The sequence below is a fragment of the Dipodomys ordii genome, unplaced genomic scaffold, assembly GCF_000151885.1.
Source record: "Dipodomys ordii isolate 6190 unplaced genomic scaffold, Dord_2.0 Scaffold36, whole genome shotgun sequence".
Classification (NCBI taxonomy): domain Eukaryota; kingdom Metazoa; phylum Chordata; class Mammalia; order Rodentia; family Heteromyidae; genus Dipodomys; species Dipodomys ordii.
In genome coordinates this window covers 16923940-16941497 of record NW_012267252.1, presented here as the reverse complement: position 1 = coordinate 16941497, position 17558 = coordinate 16923940, and the positions used below count along the sequence as shown (strand labels likewise).

Genomic DNA, 17558 nt, shown 5'->3' with positions numbered 1-17558 from the left:
ACAGACACATAGATGGGTTGGTGCCAAGACATAAAAGGTGGAATTAAACATGGTATCCTGGCTTGGAAGGCTTGCCACTCCCCACCCCACCTGCAGTTTATAGGGAAACCTTTTATTTTTTTTTAAAGAGCATCATGAGATGTTGGCTAGAACCCTTGCTTTCCCAGTTCTGAAACACATGTAATTATTTCAGTTAAGTAGCCTCAAGGATCTTTGTGATAGATATGACTTCATTATGATAGTATCAAGCCTCTCCCCACAGAGACTGAGAGTCAGTGTGGGGGGTTCTACTCTGTGGGGGTGGCTCTCAACAGTGTCCCCAGGTGCATGAACCAGTCAAGCCAGCTGGCCTTTGCTTTGGCTGGTCTTTGAATACCACCTCATGTATTCTTTTCTAATCTCATCCAGTCTTTCTTTGCCACTTTGGGCAAGTCTGGTCTTACAGATGAAGAAGCTGAGTTCTCATGGCCTATAATGTCATTTCTTTTCTTTTTTGCTGTTTGTAATTTGGATTTTTAAAATTTTATTTTATTGTAAAGGTGCTGTAAAGAGGGGTTACTGTTACATGAGTACATTCCTTGTCCAGCATTGTTACCCCCCTTTGTTTTTCTCCTACTATCCCTTCCCACCTCCCCACCTCATTATTTCTTTTGATTTCTCTCAAGTTCCATCATAGCAGGAGATCTCCATCCACCCATCCATCCATTTACACACACACACACACACACACACACACACACACACACACACACACGCCATGTGCCAGGACAGAAGCAAGAAGCAAGATCTCTGCTTAGATCACTGGGTATGGTTGAACCGAATAATTGAAGATGTTGAAGCTGGTGAAACTACCAGAAAGGTGGACCTGGAAAAGTACAGAGTCCTAATTTCCCTGCAGCCTTCTATCTCTTAGATCTCTTTCAATCTTTTAGATCTCTTGAATAACACTGGCTTCTAATCCTCAGCCCCTCAGTCCCAAGCCTAAAGCTGGCAGAGTCCCTGACGATGTACTTGGCCTCAGGTCCAGAAACTGCTTCACACCCAAGTTCTGTAAGGGAAAAAATTGCACATAGGGGCAAGGATAGCAGAAGCTCAGACCCTAAGAGGACCGGAGAAAGGATTTATGGTCACCCTGGCTGGTCCACTAATCCAACAAATTCTTAGTGAGGTCCTTGGCTCACAGGGCCTTACAAAGCAGAGTGAGGTCATTAGTAGCCTTCCAGAGAACAAGTACCCTCATACTGAGAATTTTTAGACAGTGCCCCCTTCTGGGCACTTGGAGAATAAGCCCAACTAGTCTTTGAGGAGCAGAAAGCTGCTGGAGGAGTATTAGATATACCAGACACTAAGTCCAGGGCTAGGAATCAAAGGGCATTTTAGATTAGAGCAAGAAAATCCACAGTGCCCTTAATCAGGGTCAAGCCTAAGCATGAGGTACTTGTAACCATGGGCTAGGCAGGAAGTGTTCAAGAAAAGAAATAAGGGACCTGGCACTGGTGACCCATGCCTGTAATCCTACCTATGCAGGAGGCTGAGATCTGAGGACTGCGGGTCAAAGCCAGCCCAGACAGAAAAGTCCCCATGAGACTCTTACCTCCTCCAATAACTACTCAAAAACCAGAAATGGCACTGTGTCTCAAAGTGGTAGAGCACTAGCCTTGTGCAAAGAGCTTAGAGACAGCTCCCAGGCCCTGAGTTCAAGCCTAACAATCAAAGAAATAAAGAAAGAGAAAGAAGGAAGGGAGAGAAAGAAAGGAAGAAAGAAAGGAAGGAAGGAGGGAGGGAAGGAAGGAAGAAAGAAAGAAAGAAAGAAAGAAAGAAAGAAAGAAAGAAAGAAAGAAAGAAAGAAAGAAAGGGGTACAGCAGATGACCCAGCCTCTTCTTTCCTCATAATTCCTAGCTGTGTGATCAGGAAAATGACTCAACCTGCCTCAATTTCTCTTTCTGTAAATAGTCACAATTGCACATGTGCTTTTTCCTTCTGAGGATGATTCTGACGCTCAATTGTAGCAGTCGGTGGACAGGTAAGGTGGCAGGCGCTTTCATACACACTGATGTAATAATCATCGACTCTATGTCTTCCTTTTTCTCCACTCCTCATACAGCCACATTGGGCCCTTTCTGTCCACTGTGTAAGGCCTCCCAGCACAGAGACCACAGGGACAGCGTGGAGGTGGGGTGGGAGCCCTGGCCTGATCACCACCCATGAGTGGCAGGGTCCATCCAGAGCTGGCAGACACCCTACCGGGTGAGTAGACAAGCTGGTACTAGTGTGGGCATCATTACTGAGGGTGCACATCCACCCTGAAGCCCATTAAACCAGTGCCTTGGGTATGGGCTCCTCCCAGCCACCGGGCCTAGGGCCTTGAGGTGATCTGCACGGTGGCTGCCATGGTTCTCAGAGCGTTCCTGGGCTCCTCTGGTGGAGAGGCCACCCGGCACCCTATGGGCTTCTGGGTGGGAACTAGGACGTCCTGGGGAACAATAGGAACCTGGAGATCTGAAGACAGTTCCATCTGGTTGTCACATGCTGGCCAGCTTGGGCAAGTCACCTCACCTCTCCCGGCAGATTTGTGCTCAGTGTCAATCCTGTGCGTTGCTTTTTAAAAATTATTATTTAAGGATTTATGGTCATGTAAAAGTTGAATATGACATAAGAGGATAAAGTAGAATGGCTTTTTGTTATAATCCTACAGTCATTGATTAACACTATAAAAAACAGTCCTAACTATAAATCACTGTTTACTTCTTAAGCAGAATTAGGCTACAGAGGTAAGTTGTTTCCCTGTTTACTTGCCAGTATTTCCTTGCTTTTCCTTCCCTCAGTGAATAGTTCTGGAACATTCACTCGGCCACCTACACTACCACAGCCTCTGTCTAGAGTAAGTCTTCACACAGGGTTCACTCCCTGAGTGGAAATCCTTGCATCCGATGTATTTCTACACAATCACAATATGCTGAATATTAGCACCTTCTTTTAAAATTTGACAATTGGGAATGACAATGATGCTCGGTTGTCCTAATTTCTAATGGTTTATTTTAATAGTATGCTTGGTTAAAAAAGTTTTCCTGTATCTTCCAATTTTTCTTTTGGAATGGTGGCTACTCTCTGTTTTCTGTCTGTTGTGGTTTTATGGTTCGGGGGGCAAACTTAGCTTAGAACAGCACTTTATATAGGAAAGCTCTTTCTCTATTGCTTGTCATAAAAGTTGCATTCCTCCTCTTCTTTGTAGTGAAGTTTAAATATAGAAATATACTATCTTTAATATTGTACTATATTCTGTTATTTGGAAGGAATTATTGGTGTTTTTCTCTCTGCAACTCCTGAAGTTTATCTAATTTTCCAAGAAAAGCCTTTCTTCTTCTCAAGATTATAGAACTACCATTCTTTAGCCTCTTTTAGAACTTTTATAATTTTAAACAATATGCACATCTTTAATGCATTTGGAATTTTTTTCAATGAATGGCACATTAACAACTATTCTTTTTTTCCCTCTCCAAATGAGTAACAAATTTTTCCAACATCATTTTGTGGATCATCTAGACATTTTCCATTTATAGAAAAAACAATCTGTCAAGTGTGAGGCTCTCACTTTTTATTATATTAACCTATACTTTATTCTAGGTTCTATTTGATTCGTTAATGTACTTGGTTTCAACAACACTATGTGCTGTTTAATTAGTGTCACTTTGTAATACCTTTTAAACTGAGTAGGACAAGTCTGTCTCCTTTTTCGTTTAGGAAAGTTATCTGTTTTCATGTATCTATTCTCTGAGGTGCTGTTTAGCAAATGAACTTGTCAATTATTCTTACTAGAAATTTTTACCAGAACTGGATAAAATGTACAAACCACTTCATGAGAAGACTACACTTTTACAACCATCAGTTTTCACAACCAGAAGCACGATAATTTATCTAGAACTTCTTTGATATACTTCATTATTCTACTTAGGTGTTTTATACTTCTTGTATGAATGAGTCATCGTATTTTCAGTTCTAAAGATAATTTATACTTTTCTTTTTTGCTATTGTAAATGCAACAATTTTTCACTTTGTATTTCTAAGTTAGTACTTTTAGATGAGAAAACTAGTTTGTGTCAAATAATCCTTAGGAACTCTCTTATTGTTTCTACTATGTAATCAGCCACATCTCTCGGATTTTCCATTGAATAGTTGCTTTACTTATTACCAAAGGAAAGCATGACTTGTGTAGAAAATGAAAACATACAGGGCAAGGGGTGTGGCTCAAGTGGTGCAGCTACTGCCTGGCCAGCAAGCCAGGCCTCCCTGAGTTCAAACCCAAATACTTCAAGAAGAAAAGAAAAGAAGGAAAAGGAAGGGGTGAGGGAAGGAGTGAGAGGAGGGAAGGGAAGGAAGACCAAAGGGATGGAAGGGAAGTAGGGGACAGAGGAAGGGAGGGGGTACTGGGAGGGAAGGAAGGAAGGAAGGAAGGAAGGAAGGAAGGAAGGAAGGAAGGAAGGAAGGAAGGAAGGAAGGAAGGAAGGAAGGAAGGAAGGGAGGGAGGGAGGGAGGGAGGGAAGGAAGGAAGGGAGGGAGGGAGGGAAGGGAGGGAGGGAGGGAGGGAAGGAAGGAAGGGAGGGAGGGAGGAAGTGAAAACATACAAGAGGAAAGAACAAGGAGTGCCTGTGAAATGTACTTTTCAAAGACAATCCCTCCCAGTGTTTCAGGAATACCACTCAAATATATATTATACAGTGCAAGATATTATCAAAATATATACCTTATAATTATCTACTGCAGTAGGCATAGGTATATATGGTTTCTTGAGATGCAATGTAATCACAATGTTTTATAGTCAACTTTCCCTATTTAATACAACATTATAAACTTTTCCTCCATTAATCTTCTGTATCATAACAGCTGTATCAAACGAATGTATTTATTTAAACAATCCCCCAATCCCACCTTTCAGTTTATCTGTCTAGGAAAATTACAAACAATCCCATAGTGAACATCTTGCTGACTCTCTTGAGTATTGATGATTATTTCTTCCCAAGAAAGTTCTAGAGTTGAAATGTCTAAGGCTAAAGTCCCACAGCAATCTAAGTCTTTAGTAACACTGGACAGTATTTCCTAGAAATCCTGTGCCCACATACACTCCCTACCTCTAAATAGTTCCTCTATACACCCCACCTTCCTCAGGAAACATTATACCACCGGAATCTCTGGGGTTGTTGCACTAAAGGGCTATAATATCCTGTCCAGGTTAACAATATTTTGTTGGCTACCAACCCTCAGAAGTCCCCTGTGCAGCGCCATCTGCTGCCTGGGTTACATTTGAGAGTCCCTGGCCTGACCAAGGAGCTTCATTTGATGGTTGGGATCCTCAGTTTTGGGGACCATCATTTAAGACTGAAAATGGTTAACTCAGCCTCAGTCTTTGCTGCCTACAGCCCAAAAGGTATTGGGAGGTCCTACGAGATGCCAATCATCTTGAGATTGCTACTTATGAATAGCAGAAGTTATGTGTGTGCTTTAAGTAAAAGATGTCCTTTCCTTGTCATTTTTTTTTTAATCAGGGAAGAGAATGTCAGATTTCTCCCCATCGGGTGCTGACTTGACAAGAAACTCACTTCATTCACAAACCCTCCTCTCTAGGGAAGGCATTTTTCTAAGCAGCAAATGAGGACAAAACACATCTGCATTGACAAGTCGAAACTTATATCCTTCTATGGTGTTTTTGCTCTTTTGAAAATGTTAATAAAAACTTAATGTGGAAAAAAAAACAACTTTTTTTTTCCAAATATGTGTACCAATGGGCCCGAGGCAACTCATACTTTCTTATAAAATAAAGTAGGTCACTCACATCAATCATGTCGTCTTAGCACATTTTTTCCAAATTAGGAATTCTCCATCCATCATACCACGTTATGGCATCCGTTCTCCAAACATTTCCTTTTAATATGCTCTTTAACATGATAAGCAAATCTAATAGAATACATTAGTGTCACTTCCCAGTGATGGAGCACTTCCTTCTGCTGCAATCCTCCAGGAGCTCGGAGAAACATTTTTACTAGCTCTCTCTTTGACAGCATTCACTTACTCAAACTGTAACAGGGCTCCCAATGCTGTCAAAGCCACACTTGGATGGTAGCCTTAGAAAGATTGCAAAGAGGGGTAGCGAAGGAGATGATGTCCCTGCCTCACCCCTCCATACGCTGTACATGTAGAAAGGGAGACACTGTGCCCCAACACAGCTGTAAATCCAGATTCTGTGCACAGGCTAGGGTTGATGTGTCACCTCCACTCAGTGAAGTTGCACACAAACACCTACCACCCCATGGAGATCCAAAGCTTCTGCTGGGCTGCATTTTAAAACCATCGCTGCTCAGAGAACAAACACTTCCAAATCTAGGTGATGCAGAAGGGCGGGTCCTTGGCTTCCCCTGTGTGCGATTCCTCACTGCTTTCCAGCTCTGGTGTAAAGACATGCTCCGTTTGGAACCCATTTGAGATATGTATATTTGCATGTTTATCCATGATCATGTGACATTTATCTGGCAAAACTCAGGGATGGGTTTTCTCTTGGCTCGCTGGTTCTTCTATGCAGGTGTTCAGTGTTAGTGCTTGAGTCTCTGGTTTTTTTGTTTGTTTTTTTGTGTTTTTTTAAAAAAAATTGGTTTTATTAGATTTTTTTTTTGGTACCAGCACTGGGGCTTAAACTCAGGGACTGGCTTTTCTAACTCCAGACTAGCACTCTATCACTTGAGCCATATCTCCACTTCTGGATTTGTGGTGGTTAATAGGAGATAAAGATCTCATGGACTTTTTTTGTTCCTAGCTTGCTTTGATCTGTGATCTGCAGATCTCAGCCTCCTGAGTAGCTAGGATTACAATTGTGACCAATGCCTGGAAGTTTCAGACATTTGGACACCTAGTAGGAAAAGATGGGAATGGAGCAGAGAAAGTGGGGGCTGTGTGGTGTGCCGAGGAGTCTTTTATCTAAAACCATGGGATCATGTGGACAGTGGTTTGGAATGCCCATCTGGGAACCACACCATTGCTTCTGTTCAGAGTATGGAAATCTAAAGCTATGGTCTGAACGGCACAGCACTTGATGGCACACCATTTTTTCTCAGAGCTCATGACTTAGGCTTTGTGTCCCCAGTAATATCATCAACTCGTTCATCAACAAAAATGACAGTGCTCAGGGTAGCAGGAGACACAGAAATGAGGCACATTCCTGCCCTTAAGGCAGCTTAAAGTCAAGCTTGAGTCAAACAGGAAAGATGGGGAAAGGAAAAAATTGCCCAGGGGGGTGGGTTTTGAGGAGGGAGAAGCAGCTGAGGTAGGGGTGGATGTGGTAGACAGTTGGGGAGATCGGCCCTTGATGGATGGTTTCTGGGATTTGGGCATGCACAGACAGGGAAGGGCATTTACCTAATAAGACTGAGGGGCTGGCATGTAAAACGGGAAGGGAAAGGGCATAGGGCAAACACTCAATACCAGTGGCCTGCAGCTGATGATAAGAGGCATGAAAAGGGCTCAGGGAGAGGGAACAAGAGGATCAAGTACAAGAAGAACCTCAAATGCCAAGCTAAGGAGCAAAGTATCTAAGGAGTACTCTCCTTCCGTATCTCCAAACTGTTCCAAGGGCATCAGTACAACTTCCTGGAATGGGAGGATTTCATACAAGGGGACAGTGTTATGGAGATGCATTTGAGTCCCCCAAATCTTCTAGCAATTAAGCATTTTTCCTTCTGCAGTTTGAGCACTCCCCAGGAAACCCCTCCTACACCTCAAATCATGACTCACCGCACTTTAAGGTTGTCCCCAGGTTTCAGAGTGTTCTGTAAGTTGGTTGAAATTTGTGGAAGCTACCACTTGCACAGCTTTTCCTAGAGGGGACAAGGCAGTGCTTTCATGAACTCCTTCATTTGTTCAGCAAATGTTTGCTGATCAGGTACTACGCAGCCAACGTTGTGCGTTATATTAGAGACAATTGTGAACAATGAGTGGAGCCCTGCATTTATGGGTTTTTGTTTTTGATGGATGAGAAGTAAGCACGATAATTCCAAGGAGTTTTCAAGGAGTAAAAGAAATGATCTGGGTGGTGTGTTGGAGGAGCTACTTAGAGTAAAGGATAGCATGGAGACAGGCAAAGGCAGAGCTGGAAGAACTCACCAAGCAAGGCCCAGCAAGTGCATATGTGGTGTCAGCAGAGGTCAGCAAATGAGCGGAAACAGCTGGGGAGGTGGCAGGAGCCAAGTTGGGACTGGAGGGGCAATCAGCCCCCCGCCTCCATTTCAATAGGGCAGTGAAAGAGCTGTGAATACTGGGGTCCCCACTATAGAGCCACTGTGAGCCACCATATGTCCTTGGCCTTAGTCATACCCACTTTTCCTACAAAGTCAAAACAAGTGCTTTACAGTGCATCAGCTTTTATTTTTGCAGCAATCTTTGTACCCAAACCACCGTAGCATTTTTAATAACAAACTGGCAGAGAGTCAGACATCTGTACTTGAAAAAAAAAAGCCCAAGCCAAGTATTTCTAAATGTTTTATATTTACTTGTAACATTAGAATAACCATGAGGTTGCTTTTTGCATAATCGGAACCATTCTCATTAAGGTTCGACAGATCTTCTCCTCTATGGGCCTGGGAGGTGGTTTTCATTATGGCAAAATGACATTGATCTGACAGGAGTGAATCTCTCCTTGAACATTCGTAGGGAAAGAGGCAAGAAGTTGAGAGAAGCCAGGGCAAGCTAGGAAAATGAGAGCTCTAGGAAGATAACCATCAGCTTGGCATGGGGGTAGCATGGCAGGGGCTGAAGCTTTGAAGTCTGGTAGGGCTGGGCTAAAAGTCTAGCTGGAGAACCCTGAGCAACTGACTTAACTGCTCTGAGATTCACTCACAAAATGGTGCTGATCCTGGAACCCTAGAGAAGTCTAAGGGGAACCACACAGGCAGAGGGGTCTGGTCCAAGGCTGCTTTCTGGTTGTCCTCTTGCAGAATTAGTATTTCACTTCACTATCAATTTCTATGTGGTTAAGATTTCACCAATAAAAAGACAAGACACTCAGCTGAATCTGAACTTTAGATAAATAATAATTATCTTAGTATAATCATGTGTCATGTAATATGCAGGATCTATTTAGGGTCAAAGTATATATCAAGTATCTAAAATTTAAATTTGACCAGGAATCCTATGGTTTGTCTGGAAACTCTATTCGAAAATTTTCATTCTACCCCAAAACATTAAAAACTATTTGTGAGAGCCAGCCCAGTCTTAACAACACAGGCACTTGTATCAGATCTGGCATGAAGGAGGTAGTCAGTAAAGATGTGTGGAATAAGTGCTAAGACCCTGTAATGAGCTGTGCACTGGTAGCTCACACCTGTAATCCTAGTTACTCAGGAAGCAGAGATCTGAGAATGATGGTCCAAAGCCAGCCTAGATAGACAGAAAAGGCCATGAGACTCTCCAGTTAATGAGTTGGTAGAGGACTAACCTTGAGCAGAAAAAGCCAAGCCAGAGTAAGAGGCCCCAGTACCAGCCTCTATCCCCAAACCTTGTGCTAAAAAGAAAGAAAGAAAGAAAGAAAGAGGGCTGGGAAGTTGGCTCAGTGGTAGAGCGCTTGCCTTGCATGCCTGAGGCCCTGGGTTCGATTCCTCAGCATCACATAAACAAAAAGAAAAAAGCCAGAAGTGGCGCTGTGGCCCAAGTAGTAGAGCGCTAGCCTTGAGCTGAAGAGCTAAGGGACAGCACTCAGGCCCAGAGTTCAGGCCCCACGACCGGACCCAAAAAAAAAAAAGAAAGAAAGAAGGAAAGAAAGAAAGGAGGGAAAGAGGAAGAAAGAGAAAACTCTAGCACACCATGTCATAAGTCAACAAACTTGGGAAATAAATGCCTTTTAGGCATGTCTTATAAGACAAGCATCAGAGGAAGGCAAGAGAGAGTTCCCCAGTCTGTACGCCCTGCTGCCAGAGTAACCCAGGAATCCAGAAAGACAGAGGTTCCCAGCTGTGACCTTCCCTCAGCCACCTGCAGCCAGGTGGAGCCTGGTTTGTACAATTCCCATCTCAAGTCTCTGAACGCCCCTCCACAACTCCCCTGCCACACCAGGCCAGGCCGCAGGAGTATTTCCTACCCTCCTCACTTCAGCCTGAGATGAAACTTGCAAGGGCTGAGCCTGCTCCATTGCTCCCGTTCCTCTTAGTACACAGAAACATCTGGGCTAGGAGCAGGAGCCAGTGGGGTTTGAGCTGGGAGAAGCCACTGGGGAAGGAAGGACAAGTCAGGTGTCTTGATGTGCAGGGGAGACCATGAATGATAGGGATGGCTTCCCCAGCACCCCACACTGGGCTTGTGAAGAAAGGATTCCAACATCAAGAAAAGCAGCCGGCCAGTAAATTCCTACTTAGTTCATTTGCTAAGACTTCCGAATGTGTTTTGAATTTTCTCTAAATTAAGATAATCATAAAAGGTTAAGATATTTAAACAGAGCGCCACCTGATCCTGGGGCTTGATTTGTATGCTTAATTAGTTCCCGGACATATGGTTCAGAGCTTCTTAGGAAAACAGGGTACTGACTCCAAGTATATTTGGGTAGTAGATGGAAGGATGTTAAAGGGACATTCAGACCCATCTCAAAGCTCTTAACCTGCCCTTGATCTGTGCTGGGAGCTTTGGCTGACATCTGTTCCAAAGAGATATATTTTTTAAAAAAAAAATCTTTCCGGGGGCCTCGTGATAAAACAAAACGCCATGTGGAGATAGATATCATGCATTTAAATACTTTGAGGAATGTGTGGCCCTAAAATCTGAGAGTGTGGAGGTGCAGAGATCCTGGGATACTGTTCTTTGCCTGAGCCTGGGAAGGAGCCCATGGGTCACCAATGTCCCCAGGTCCCTTTGTTCTTTGGTCTGTTTCAATCCCTGGTAAGACATTAGGCACTCCAGCATGTAGGACAGAATTCAGATCACCAGGGTCCTTTGCCAAGTTCCCACGCACCCAGGGACGCCCCCCCAAGGGTACTTCCCGGAAGTGAGGTGCTAAACGGACTGCCCCCGCCCTTGCCTGCCAGCTGTACGGCACAAGCCATTCTTCACCCTACATCTCCATTTAAAAAAGAATGTGCTTAGTGTCTAGACAAGCCTTCACCCCAATTTCCATCAGATTTCTGTCCCTAGAACACTCTTCTCTGAGCACTCCTGCTGGTAAAAAAAAACAAAAACAAAAACAATTGAGGCTACACGTTGGAAATGTGCCATCGAGGGCCAGTAAAGAGTCTCAGAGGAGATGGATCATCCTACCCCTTTGATGCTGGGACCTCCATACTTCCCCAGGTCACCCATTCGTCCACATCCTACCCTGTCCTTTGAGCTAGGGTACTCTAGCAGGTGTCGGGTGAGGAATGGGATGCTATAGGAAGGTGATCTGAGAAGGAGAGAGCTCACTACTTCTCACAAGACAGTGTCTCACAAGACAGTGTATCCTGAGCTCCCAATGACACACCCATCTGGACAATGGTGACACCAGGTGTCAGGACATTATAGAGGACCAAATGACCAAAGCCTCAAGAAAGGAAGTGCATGTGGTCCAAAGCAAGAGTTGCTTTCCAGGGTACAAACAGCACACACTCGCGCTCATCTGATTCTCTGGCCGTTCTGTTAAGTCATCAGGCCGGATGATCCTTTCTGTTTGGTAAATAAGTAAACCAGAGTGCAGTGAGGTGATCTAGCTTTCCCAGATTCACACTCAGGCTCAGATTTCCCAGGCCCACTGAAGGCCAGGAAGTTCAGACAAAGGTCAGATGTCAAAGGAGCTTTAATAGAGGCTGAAGGAGACCAACTATTTCTTCCACACTCTTCAAGATCCTCAGGGGACACTGCTGAGCAGAACTGCAGGATCAGGAGCTGGAGTGAGAGAAGCTGAGTGTAGAAGTTTAAAGAAGCAGCTATGAGAGGCCCTTTGAGATCTAGAGCAAACTGAGCCAGGGACAAGGAGGGAAATAAGAGAGGTGGAGACCTGTCAGGCAACCAGGAAGTTGGCTCCCATGCAGCTTTGTGTCCACAGGACTGACTCCACTCCTTCCCCAGCCAGCCAACACCGCAGTGTGGGCAAGAGACACAGTTCCGAGAGGTGGGACACATTGGCTGCGTTCATAAGACCTCATCAACTTCCCACAGCCACCCCCTAACATGAAAATCTTAATGCCCCCATTTCACTGATGAGCAAACTGAGCCACAAAGCAGCTCATGAACTTAGTCATGGTGTGAAGTGGAATGTGTGTACTACAGCTTGTGTTTCTGACTGCAACCTACATATCACCCGTGAGGTCTCACCTGCCCCTCAGGTGGCCAGCAAGGACTGGCTCCACCTTTCCAAGTGAATCTGCCTAGCTCCCCCTAGCTGTAAAACCCTCCCCACTCCAGCCCAAAGTTACTTCTCTCTTTTTTTTAATTCCCGCCCCAGGCCCCAGAGGGCTCTTGCTGTCCCAGCAAAGCAAGCAGGAGGCCAGATCAGGGCTGTGATAAAGTGAGGGAAAGAGTCCCTGTGAGCTGGAGAGCCATCCCGGGGCTTCACAGCGGGAGACCTCTGAGCTGGGCCAAGCAGAGAGGGGGGCGGGGAGATCAAAGCCAGCAGGGGGTGGCGGAGCAACAAGGAACAGAAGTGCGCAGAGGCAAGGCTGCTCCACTATCATTCCTGTGGCTGGCTGATCTTTGAAGATCCAGGACAGCCTGACCCAGGGTGCAGGGTGGAGAGGCTTGAGGCCCCAGCCTTAGCATGGCCGCCTTGCCATCCTGGGCCCAGGCCTAAGACCAGGAGAAGGAGATCAACTACTTCTTCTGCAGTCCCAGAGTTTCCGCCCCCCCCCCCACACACACAAATGGGGGAAGGGAGGGAGAAGCAATAGGAGCTGAGAAGTTGTGAATCAAAGCCTTCCCTCTTCTAGCCCGGCCGTCAGTCTCTTTCCTTGGCACCCCTCCATCCCATCTTGGGGCTCCATGTCCAACATCTCTGAGATGGCTGCTTTCAGTGTCCTGTGTGGGTATGGGTCCCGCATAGTGGTATCTGTCACTCTTAATGCTCTGAGCAGAGTGCTGTCCACTCTGCTGGACTTGTGGAAATCCTCACGCCTGCCAGATGGAGACACACCTCTCTGTAAGGCTCTAGAAGGCTCACTGGGAGTGTCTCATGAGAGGCAGCTCCACAGCCTGGGGCTGAGAAATGTGAGACGGGGCATGTCACCTCAGTTTCCTCATCTGTGGCCCTAAGGAAAGGCTAGCCTGTCCTAACATTCTGTAGAGCTCCGGGCCTTGGCATGAAGTCTAGGCATAAATCAGGATTCCTTATTTTTTTTTAACTTGATCCTTAAAATTAAAGCAATCAAGGGCAGGGATTCCTCACCTCTGACAGCTGGCTGCCTCTAGCTCAAGTCTTTGCTCTGTGTTACTTCCCCCAAGTCTTCCTGAGGCACCTGCTCCAACAGCTCCCTCTTGTCTGCGTAACAGTCTCCCACCCACACTGCTGGTTTCTACTGCTCTTGCCCAGGGCCCCATGGGAGACTAGTAACTGTTGAATGGGTTTATGGATGGATGGATAAATGGATGGATGGATGGATGGATGGATGAATGAATGAACCATGAGAACATTTCTGTTCTCACATTCTTTAGCAGTGGTAGTCAGATGGGTACATGACAACCCAAAGTGTGGGTATATTAAACCAAGTCCAGATGACGAGATCCTCCTATTGTTTCCAGTTCATAGGTGCTATTTATTAAGTGCTAGAAAGGTCCCTTTTGCATCCCTATGTACCGTCTGTCTCTCATTGAATCCATTGTCCAGGGTCTGAGCTTAGCAGACGTTTTATTTAAAGGTATTGCAGAAGCCAAATAAAGGGTTTTCCTCTCTCCAAGAATGTATTCCATTATTTTTGTGCCCCACTCCCAGTTCTACATCTTCAAGATTATTTGTCTGCTAAATAGCTACCAGTTTCCTAGTGTACGAAGTCAATTCCAGCTATCCTCTGGGCAGCTCTGGCCACTGAAGGAGAATTAATATCTCCATGTCCGGCTGATATTATTTCAAATCACCACAAGAGAATGTGACAACTCAAGTGAGCTTGCTGGGGGTGGCTACACCATCACCATCAGACTCAGAAATTGCAAAAGTTCCTAGGAATCCATGGAACTACTTTTAGCCCTATAATTGTGGGGGCCTTGAACAGGTGCATCCTTAGCTAGAAGTCCAAGGTCATTTGCTTCATTCTGGAGGCCCTGAAGGAAAAATCTGTGTTCTATAATTCTCCTAGCCATCGACAGTCACTGGCAAGCCTTGGGTTCCCTGTGGTACTATTATTCTGATCTCTGCCTCAGTTTTCATGAGATCATTTCTTCTCTGTGTCTCTATGTGTCTTCCAAATTCCCTCTTCTGAGAAGGAGCCCGATCATTAGATGAGAGGACACCCTGATGATCACATCTTTACTGGAATACATCTCCACAGACCCTATTTCTCTAACCACAATGTACATGAATTTGTGGGGAGATAACACTCACCCAGTATCTCCAGCTCCCAGAGGAGGAAGGAATCACATGAAGAACTGGATGATGGCAAGGTTCTTCTCCAGCCAGTCTCTTGTGAGATTTCTCCCATGATTCTAGGACCCAAGAGCCTTTGACTAGCAGACACTTGTTCCAGGCTATCAGAGACATCCCTCAGAACAGTCCAGTCTGGCTCATGCGGCTGGCGCCATGAATTGGACCATTGTCTGGCTTCTTTCACTTGAATTACATCAACATCAGACATTACAGTCTTCTGAGTTAATCCACACTCTAGAACAAATCAGTATGTCACTGAGTGAATAGTATTCCATTTATGGATATACCATGTTAGGAACATTTCAGAAAGCCACTCCTACAACACAAACCAACAGCTCTACTCAACAAATGATGTTTGGTTAACGAAACTCCTTAAGAGGTATTATCTGAAGCCAATAAAATCCTCATAGCTCAGGATCCATTTCAGTTAAGTCTGTATTTGTGATCTTTCAAGAAGCTGTGATGGGTGGGCTGCAGTAGGATTTGACTGGCAAATCTTTCTTCACAAAGAAGTAGAAATCAAGTAGAAACAGGACTAGAGCAGGCATTAAGTGTTTTCAGATCTTGGAAATATCAGAATGAGCCAGGTATAGAAATACATGCCTGTAATCCCAGCACTTGGGAGGCAGAGGTAAGAGGATCAAAAATTCAAGACCGGTCAGGACTATATCATCAGACTGTTTCCTCGGATAAATAGATAAATAAACAAAAATTTAAAAGTGTGGAAACAGCTAGGAGCAGGCATGGACAGTCTTAAGGATTCTTGAATCAGGTCTGCTTTGACACAGTAGGCAGCTTTGTTGAGCTGGTCAGTGAGAACACACTCACTTCTGAGTGAACTGTGATGGCCTCCCTAGGAAGTACCTCAGGTCTCAGACTATCCCCTCCGATCCTCTGGACACAATGCACATCGCCGAAAGGCTGTTTCTGACCAGCAGTGCTAGGAAGCAAGCACCCAGTTCTTCCTGAGCCACCCCGGCTGAGAAGCAGATATCCTAAAATTCCAGAAAGGACCAGCAGGACAAGAGCTCCACTGGAGAGAATTCTGGAGGAGGAGGCAGATGTCTTCTTCCTCTCACAAAACCCTGTTGTTCTTTCCCAGGAGAAATTCTTCCCAGCAGAAAAGTCTGAGGCTGCAGCTGGACAAAAGCCCTCAATACCTTCAGCCTGTTGAGTCCTGGCTGCCTTTGATTCAGGCATTTCCTGTGATCCAGCAAGGGAGAGACAGGGGGGTGTCTACCAGGATCCCAGTCTCCACAGGAGAACTTTCTACTTCTTTCTAGAATCTAAGAATCTGGCTCATAACATGCTATGGGTAGTAGCTATCCCATCCCATTCTGGTATGGGAGTTAATTATTTAAAACTCACAGAGACCGGAATCTTCTCCAGTCTTCCAAGAGATGCCTTCTATCCTATCTTCAAGCAGCTTCAGTGATATTCAGTTGGGGAAGGGTAGAGACCTAGCAATATACAGAAGTTTATGACCCACTGTGCCTAGCTTGGATGTAAAGGCTACTGGGAAAGGCTTGAGAACTGAGGCTTGAGACCCAGTTCCTGACTGATTTGTTACCAACTTTCTCCCTCTGGGCTCCTGTTTGTTTCTGTCTACAAAATGAAACCTTCAGCTGGAAGGGACTACAACCATCTTTCAACTCATTATGGTGATCCATTGCCTGGAGGGCTATGTTGAGAAGATTTTTGAAGACAAACAGGAGATCTGGGATCGATTAGCAATGTCTGCACTGTAGAAGGAATAGAAAGCATGCACACATTTACTTGCTACCTATTTGCCATTGCTGGCATTGATATCAAAGTTCTCTTGGGCTCAAGTCTCGCCTGATTTTATGAATCCTCTTGCCTTTGTTGTGTTTGTCCTTCCTTCCTTCCTTCCTTCCTTCCTTCCTTCCTTCCTTCCTCTCTCTCTCTCTCTCTTTCTTTCTTTCTTTGGTCAGTTGTGGCCAGGCCCAGCTGGGCCTGGGCACTGTCCCTCAGCTCTTCAGCTCAAGGCTAGCACTCTACCACTTGAGCCATAGCACCACTTCTGGCTTTTTCTGCTTATGATGTGCTGAGGAATCAAACCCAGGGCCTCATGCATGCAAGGCAAGCACTCTACCACTGAGCCACCTTCCCAGCCTGCTTTGCTGTTTTCTTTGCCTTGTACAAGCTCCTAGTTAGTTCCCATCCCTGAGTAAGTGACAGATAATTGCTTATAGGGTTGTGCCATGAAGCTACAGACAACTAAAGCTAGAGAAGCTAAACTAGAAATGAGCCTAAAAGAGAAGCTTTTTCTGCTCTAAACTGAAACCCTCAGAGCATGAAGTAGCCAATGTGGAAACGTCTTCCTCCAATATCTTCCACAAGACAAGTACAATATGTAACCTCAATCCACCTGGCTCAGCCATGGAGAACGGAGAAAGCAAAGAACCATCTTAAAAAATGAAAAGCATTTGGAGGCATGTACAAAATGGGGTAGTTTCCTTGTCTGTGAAGTGACAATAACAACTTATCCTCTTGGGGCCATTGTGACCATAGGATGACAAAACCTTGCAAAGAGTGCAATAGGGTGCTTGACACCCAGTGTCCTGTTGCATCCATGTGACCCAGTGGTCTGGTACTGTTCTTGGGGCCATTCGGATAGCACTGGGCCACAGAATGTGAAACACCAGGTGCTGGTGGCCCATGCCTTTAATCTTAGCTACTCAGGAGACTGAGATCTAAAGAGAATTGTTCAAAACCAGCCTAGGCAGACAAGTCCCTGAGACTCTTTTATTTCCTATTAACCAGCAAAAAGCCAGAAGTAGAGCTGGAGTGTTCAAGCTGGAGTGTTCAACTAGTAGAGTACCAGACGAGCAAAAAAGTTAAACAATAACTCCAAGGCCTCAGTTCAAGACCCAGAACTCACACACACACACACATACACACACACACACACACACACACACACACACACAAATACTAAAACCAGCTCTTCTCTCTTGTAGGGCAGGA

At 45.1% G+C, this 17558-nt stretch overlaps 2 long non-coding RNA genes across 2 annotated transcripts in view; both read left to right on the top strand.

The window, feature by feature from the left end:
* Positions 1-17558, top strand: part of LOC105986667 — a 43234-nt gene that overhangs the window by 13896 nt on the left and 11780 nt on the right. The window lies entirely within an intron of this gene.
* LOC105986668 lies at positions 2186-5671 on the top strand. Its single transcript, XR_001175127.1, has 3 exons — positions 2186-2248; positions 2827-2882; positions 5542-5671. It is a non-coding gene; the product is annotated as an uncharacterized LOC105986668 (long non-coding RNA).